We start from the raw sequence: 7651 nt of genomic DNA, 5'->3' as shown, positions 1-7651 counted from the left end.
GCAGACCTGTGTCCTGGTCCTGGCTCTGTCCCACCTGCAGGGTACTCTCAGGCCACCACTCTTCCCCTCTTTGATCTGATTTCCTCCTTCCCTTGTGCATTGTCTGTTTTGATGGCAAGCTCTGTGGGACAAGCTGTGTGTTTCTTCCAAGGTGCTCACCCAGTTCCTACCACAGGGCAGTCCTATGCTTACTTCACTCCCCTAAGGCACCACTAAAAAGCAAATAATGTGAGAGATCTGAACATTTTTGCTCTTATGCATTTAATAAGATTAAATATGTATTTTACATGTGAGCTCCTGCAGGTCTCCTGGTTTTTTTTCCTTTACACCCCAGAGTAATTTTTGTCTTTGATTGCACAGGAGGCTTTAACATTTATGTCCTTGGAAGAGCTGGAAGTTGAAAGCATAGCCCTGTGCTGCTCAGTGCAGTCCCAGCCTGCCCAGGGGGCTGCTCTAACTAACCAGAATCAAATTAAAATGCATCATAAAATTACAGCATGCTTTTCTGTAAAGTTTTATTTTTACTTTCCTGGGCCTGGCCTTCAGGTTTCATTAGGAGCAGTGCTCAGCAGAGCTCCCTGTGGGCTGAGGGTACCCTCTAGAGGAATAGGCACTGGCAGCAGTGAAACACAGGGATGCTCTGTCTTCCCAGGAACTTCTTTAAGGCTGATGAGAAATTAAGGAATATGAAATGCTGACTCTGGATCCTGCCCATTTGTGCTGCTCATTCTGTGCAAGGGTGACAGGATGCAGGTGGTTTTAGGGGTCATGTTTAAAGGCAGATGTGTGCTTCTTCAATCCTCCCAAAATCTGGGGTTTGTGGTTCCCAGGCCTGGTGGGAATAGTGCAGTGCAGAGAGGGACACAACACTTGGTGTTTCCTCCTGTGCATAGTGCTGGCAGAGAATCATTTAGGTTGGAAAAGACCTTTTAGGTCATCAAATCCAGCCATTGTCCCAGCACTGTCAAGGCCACCACTAATCCATGTCCCCAGGAGCCATATAGAAAAGGTTTTTGAAGGTTTTCAGAGATTGTTATTATTATTCCACCACTTCCCCAAACAGCCTGTTCAGGGCAGTTTGGTGGGCCATTTCATTTTGTCCTATCTCTTGCTCCCTAGGAGCAGAGCCTGACCCCCACCTGGCTGCTCCATCCTCCTGTCAGGAATTGTGCAGAGCCAGAAGTTCCCCCTGAGCCTCCTTTTCTCCAGACTGACCCCCTCCAGCTTCCTCAGCTGCTCCTCATCAGACTTGTGCTCCCAATCCCTCCCCAGCTCCATTTCCTTCTCTGCACCAGCCCCTCAATGTCTTTCTTGTTGTGAGGATCCCAAAGCTGACCCCAGGATTCGAGGTGTGGCCATGGTGGTCCCCTCAAGGCTTGTTCTCCAGGCTTATGGGATCATGCAGGCTGAACATGACATTCAGGCTGTCAGTTCTCTTCAGTCTGGCCAGCCCTGCTGGGAAAATTGCTTCCACTGTCCATGGAATGGGGTAGGTCTTCCTGAAATGAAATTCCACTTTATGGGATGAAAAAAATTCTTTGTTATCCAAATATTTGCAGCCTTTCCCTCTTCATAGGGATATTCTTTACATTCAGATCTCAGCACCCTCCAGTTGAATCTGTCTCTTCACCCCCAAATTGGAAGGAGTGACTTTTGTAAGCAAGGCCATTGGCAACACAGCTGGTTTCTCAAACAACTATGGAGAAGCTGACAGTATCTAATGACAGCACAACATGCGTGCAAAATAATGCTGCCATTCCATTTCCCCCTTGCAAATGCCTAAATTTAAATTAAATTCCCATTGTACTGCCTTATGGCAGTACTTAAGTGGCTCTTGATCGGTTTGAAAACAAAAGAGGCAGCTCCATCTAGAGGTCTGTGACCAGGGAAGAAATCCTGGCTCCCACAGCTCTGCTCTTAGGAGTTTCTGTTGATGCAGCATTGTGTATGTGGGAGCGCTTTCTCCTGTTCAGTGTGGCTTTTCCTTCTGGTTTCTAAATGTTTTGTAAGTTCAAAGATTTTTGGAGCAAGGTTTTGAGGTTTTAGAGCAATCCTGAGCTATTCTTATTCCCCCAGCTTATTCAGAGCGAGCTGGAGCTCAGCAAGAGCATCCCTGTGTGTAGCTGGCTGCCTGTGTGCAGAGTTTGGGACAGAAATGGGAGGGTCAGGGAGGTCCTGAGCATTGTTTCTCCCTGATTCTTTACAGACATCTGAGAATTTCTCAATGCAGTGTGGGAGAGAGGACTGTGCTCAAGCCTGCACTGGTATTTTCTGGCTGAGTGCACACCCTGATGCCAAAGAAGGGAAGAGTTCCCCTGTGGGAACCACCATGGAGTGGGGATGGGGACATGCATGTAACTTTTACTCATAGGTGTGTACCAACAGAAATATTATTTTAAGTAATTAGGAATCAAACAGTCCGACTCAAAGGGTCCTTGGGATGGCATCTTCATACCCCAGAGCTTTGGGCTTTACTGAGATTTTAAAGATCTCAGTAAAGGTGCATAGAGAGCTTTTTTTCTTCCTCTCAGTGATGAATAAAACAAAACCAAAGAGAAATATCCCCCGCACAGCACATCCCAGAGTGCAGCCTTGCCACAGCACTGTAATCCTGTGCTGGGGATTGTGCTGGGGTTTGGTTCTGAACCAAGAGGAGAGTTCTTTGTAATGGACTGAAGAATAATAATTAATATTCCTTAGATGGAGTTCAAAGGTTAATAATGCCCAAAACTTCCTATGTGTTTCTTTTTCTTCTGATCATCCAGTCCAGGTAATTGCTCCCTTCTCCCTTTGAGCATCCTTCATCATCATTACATTCTCCATAGTGTGCTCTCACTAGAATACTTTTAACTCCATTATTCCTAGCCCTTTCCTGCTGCCTTTTCTACTTCCATCTGTACTATAGGTATTGAAGATGATAGATCTTGTGGTTGCTAGAAAATGTACAGATAAATAGAAATTACTGGTCAATGCCTGCATTTCAGTAGAACAGAGTTCAGCTCTTGAGAAAGAATATGCAGTTCTTGGCAGATGGGATTTTGTTCTACTGAGAAGAAAGAAATTTTATGGGAGACGTGGCAGAAAACTGAAAGATCAGGCTGTCTTGACTGATAAAAGAATTTTGAGAGCTTGTTGATCCTTTGCCAGTGTTAAAGGAGTCAAATCAGTTAAGTATTCTTAGCTAATATAATGAGTCTACAACATGCAGTCATAATAGCCCCATAACATTATTACATTTTTTTTCCCTCCTCTTTAGTCGGCTTAGTGTTAAACAATGTCTACCATTGTTTTAGCTCAGCTCATAGTTCAGTCTTTGGAGGACTTAAAAAAATGCAAACTTAAATTATTCAAGAAATGAACAACACCCTACTTCTTAAGGAGTAACATGAATATTAGAAAAACATTGCAGAGAGCAAGGACATTTTTAACTAGATCAGGTTGCTCAGAGACTCATCCAACCTGACCTTGAATGTTTCCATGGATTGGACATCCACAGTTTCTCTGTGTCAGTGTTTAACCACCCTTGTTGTAAAAAAAGTATTTCTTATACCTGATCTAAGTCAACCCTCTTTTAGTTTAAAACCATTACTCTTATTGCAACAGAGTCTACTAAAATTTTGTCCCCATTTTTCTTCCAAGCCCCCTTTAAGTATTAAAAAGTCTCCCTGGACCCTTCTCTTCTCCACCTTGAACCCTCAACTCCCTCAGCCTTTCCTCACAGCAGAGGAGCTCTGAGCACCTCCATGGCTCCTCTGGACCATCTCCAGCAGTTCCATGTCCTTCCTGTGCTGGGGACCCCAGAGCTGGATGCTGCACCCCATGTGGGCAAAGACTCGGGGTCTCTTCAGTGTTTGAACAGTCCTGCTGCTCCTCATAGAAATTCCCAGGATTTATTATGTTCTTCACAGAAAATCCCAGGATTTATTATGTTCCTCATGGAAAATTTATTATGTTCTGAGCTGACTCGAAGCTGAAAGAGGCAGAGATGCTCTTTTATTCTACCCCATTTCCAAAAGGTAAAGAGAGTGCACACACCTGCCAGTCTGGGGCCATTCCCAGCAAGCCTCTGCTGCTCAAAGGCATAAAGTGCACATCCCTGGGCTTCTTAAATACTTCTGGATTTCTTGTCCAACTGGTTCTGTTGCACAACATGTTAGCACGTGCTGGCTTGGGAAAGAGGGTGGGAAGGAAGTTGTTATCAGAGGCTGATAGGAGGGAAGCTGTACTCCAAGTGCTTGTTTATAGACAGCAGCAGATAAGGTGACTCATATCTCTGAGTCCCCAGCACTACAATGTCCCCATGCTCACACCACGTGAGACACAGGCATGGGCATACACAAGAGGCTTTAACCCCTGCCCCAAGGATGGCAGAAGCCCTTTTTAATCCTTGGTTGTACAAAACAGCACCGTCTTTAGCCTGTTCTTAGCAAATCTCCCACCTTTTTCTCTTGATATCAGATCTGCCATACCTGCTACCCTGCCACAGCATCTGAATGGGCTTGCAGGTAGCACTGGGCTGATGTAATTTGACCAAATTTGAAGTCCATGCTTGTCCTCTGACCACTTTGTGTGTAGTCAAACCATGATAAGATCCCATTTCACAAGCCAAACAGGAGCAGGGTTGGTGAGGCACTTCCAGTGCAATGCATTCAGATACTGCACCATGAATCACTTTATTTGGAGGAGTGACCTCTCCTCTCCAGAGGGTTAAGCATCACATGTGCCACCAATACCCTGTGCTGGTTGTTGCCCTATCTTGATTGATCCAGGCCTTTAGTGAGCAGGTTGGATCACCTACACCAGGTGTGCCTTTTTGGGAGAGAACAACTTTAAAAGTACCATTAATAACTGCAGTGTGCTAGGAAGAGAACAGCTCAGAAATTGAGTTATTTCAATAGCATTTAATACACCCAACCACACAGAGGGTAAAGCTCAGTCATCTCACATATTTCCACCTCTGCAGTGCCGATAGTTGTCTTATAACACCAATTCCACCAGCTGGAGTCCAGAAGACAGTGTTCCCCAAGAGCACTAACAATGCATTTCTGGGTTTCTCCTCCCTCATTTGGGTGCCATGGCACTGCGGGTTGAAGAATACTGCTCCATGAAAGCCACTTCCATGGCAAGCTGCTCCCAGGCCTTCATGGCATTTTGACACTGGTGGTGTTTTCCCATTGCTTTGAACTGCAAAAAGGGGAAGAAAGCAGAGAGAAAAGTGGATCAGGGGCCTTCAGCATTCAAACGTCGAAGGGAAGGGCTTTCATATCTCACTAATACTGGGTAATATTCCTCACGTGCAGGCATTTGCAAGATTGTGGCTCTAAGCTTATTTGTCAGCCACAAGGCCAGAAGAGAACTGTACAATTATCTGGACTAACTGTTAATGAGGGACAGAAAGCATTCACCCTTAGCTGACACATCAGTCCCCATGAAGAGGAAGTAAAAGACATTTTTAAACTTGAATGTTGGATTTCAGTAGGTAAGAGAGAACCATGAATGAAGCAGAAGATTCTTCAGCCTCCTACGTACACACTACTGGATCTTTTACTTAAATCTCATTATTACATACATGGGTGGAAGCTGCTGCCCAAGAAAAAAATACAGAAAAATCAGGAAAGCAGAGGGCACTGCAGATGCCTGGTACCTCAGAGCTCTGTGGTTTAGAGGAGAGGTTTGTTGGGCTCAGGTGTAGGGGGCTGGCATGTGAACTGAGTGTCCACATGGATGCCTTGAACCCATTTCTAGGCATGTCCGTCATGTTCGGGAATAAGTGAGAAACTAAATTATAAATAATAGAGCAAGACTGCTGGGAAAGAAATAAACCCCAGTAAACCAGAACAATCAGTTTGTTCTCCAGTGTTTCCTGTACAAGTAATAAAATCTAATAACTGAGTTGCTGTTAACAGTTAATGACCACTGCATTTGTTAATGGACCCAGACAAATGAGAGCAGTTTAATACAACAAACAGGCCATTAGCTGTATTAATGGTTGGCTTGTAGGAGTTAGAGCTCTTATAAACTATATTCTGCAGTTTATAATACCAGCACTTTATAAAATGACCCGGTGTTTTCCAAAAAATAAAAAATAATAAGGATCAGGTGAGCTACAATTAAAAAAAAATAGGTTTCCAAAAAATAAAAAATAATAAGGATCAGGTGCGCTACAGTTTAAACAATCAGTATTCATGGCAACTAGGAAAAGTTGAGATTAGGCTACAATTTCTTTTTCTCTTTTGCACTGGAATAAAGCAGGACCAACAGCAAACATATAGACCAGGCCTGATTCTTGTATAGCTTAAATGAGTGACAGCTTTGCTTTTGACTCAGTAAGTTTTGGATTGATCCTATAATTATTATTATTAGAGAGGAATTTGATCCTTTTTTTTTCTCTTCTTCTCCCTAGACTACAAATGATTCCACATATGGGATATTCAGTCTTCAGCAGCTGTCATTGTTTAAAGGTTTAACAAGCAGTCTTATAGAAAGAACTATAAAAGGGAAGTGGTATAAATAGACTAAAATTAATAGAGGAACAAAATAGAGTTAGTTCCTACTTCAATTGCCTCTACAGTTCTCTTAATTTTTTGTGTTTTTATAGTGTATTTAGCTGCAGTTTCAGTTACAAAAAGTGTCACTGGCACTTTTTGCAATGGTAGTTGTGAAAGGCAAAATTCTTCCATTGCTTTACAGACTCACTGCTCAATGTAACCAGTGTCTGGTAGAAATTTAATGTGGAGCAATTTAAGACTTTGCCCTTAACTTGCCAAATGAGGATGATACCAAATTGTTACAGAATTATAGGTTACTGGGGAAGGGCATAACACACAATTTTGTAGGAAAAAGAAATGGAGATTTTTTACAGGGTACATGAAATGGGCTCTAATTTGTGTATATCTGTAGTGAGATGAGGCCAGACTTAAATCATAATGTTACAATAGGAGTTGGCCAAGCTCTTTGGCTTTGTTTGTGGATCTGAACTGGAAGTTTTTCAGATAGATTCCCAAAAACATAAGAGAGAAGTTGCATAAACTTGTCCTTAAGGTTACTGTGACCTGAAGGAAGAGTGGAGGAGTAAACTGTGAGAGTTGTTCCCATCTTTGACCATTCACCCACCTGCAAGGAATGGTGCCTAAGCCAGCCTAAGGAGGTGCCATTCTTCAGTTTTTTACTTGGATAGGGAAATTACAGTTCAGAGGAGCATAGCATGCTCACTGTGTCCCTCCTAGGTCCACCATACCTCAGCCATGCTGTTCCATCTCCTTCCTGTTGATTCCTTTCAGCTGGCAATTTGTGGTTTAAGATGTTCCTGAGCCAGGGTTTATCTCATGGTCAGTAGCCACTATTAAGTCTATCCTCCATTAACACCTACTCCTGGATAAAGCTGTTTATATTTCTGGCCTCCATTTTTTTGCAATGAACTCCAAATTATAACTATGCATTCTGTGAAAAGGCATTTGCTTCTGTATGTTTTTAAACCTCTGACCTCAAAACAACTGTAAGTGTCCTTTAGGTCTTGGCTGGGAAAGAATGAAAAATCCTTTCCCATTCACACAGCTCATGTGGTTTATGATTGTACAAATCTTGCTCATGTTTTCCTTTTCATTCATTCCTTCCCAGACTTAGAAATATCAAGCTAGGCAGTCTCTTTCCC

This window comes from Geospiza fortis, unplaced genomic scaffold (genome assembly GCF_000277835.1).
Source record: "Geospiza fortis unplaced genomic scaffold, GeoFor_1.0 scaffold23, whole genome shotgun sequence".
Taxonomy (NCBI): domain Eukaryota; kingdom Metazoa; phylum Chordata; class Aves; order Passeriformes; family Thraupidae; genus Geospiza; species Geospiza fortis.
The sequence above is the reverse complement of the archived record's forward strand: the minus strand, read 5'-3'. Positions refer to the sequence as shown.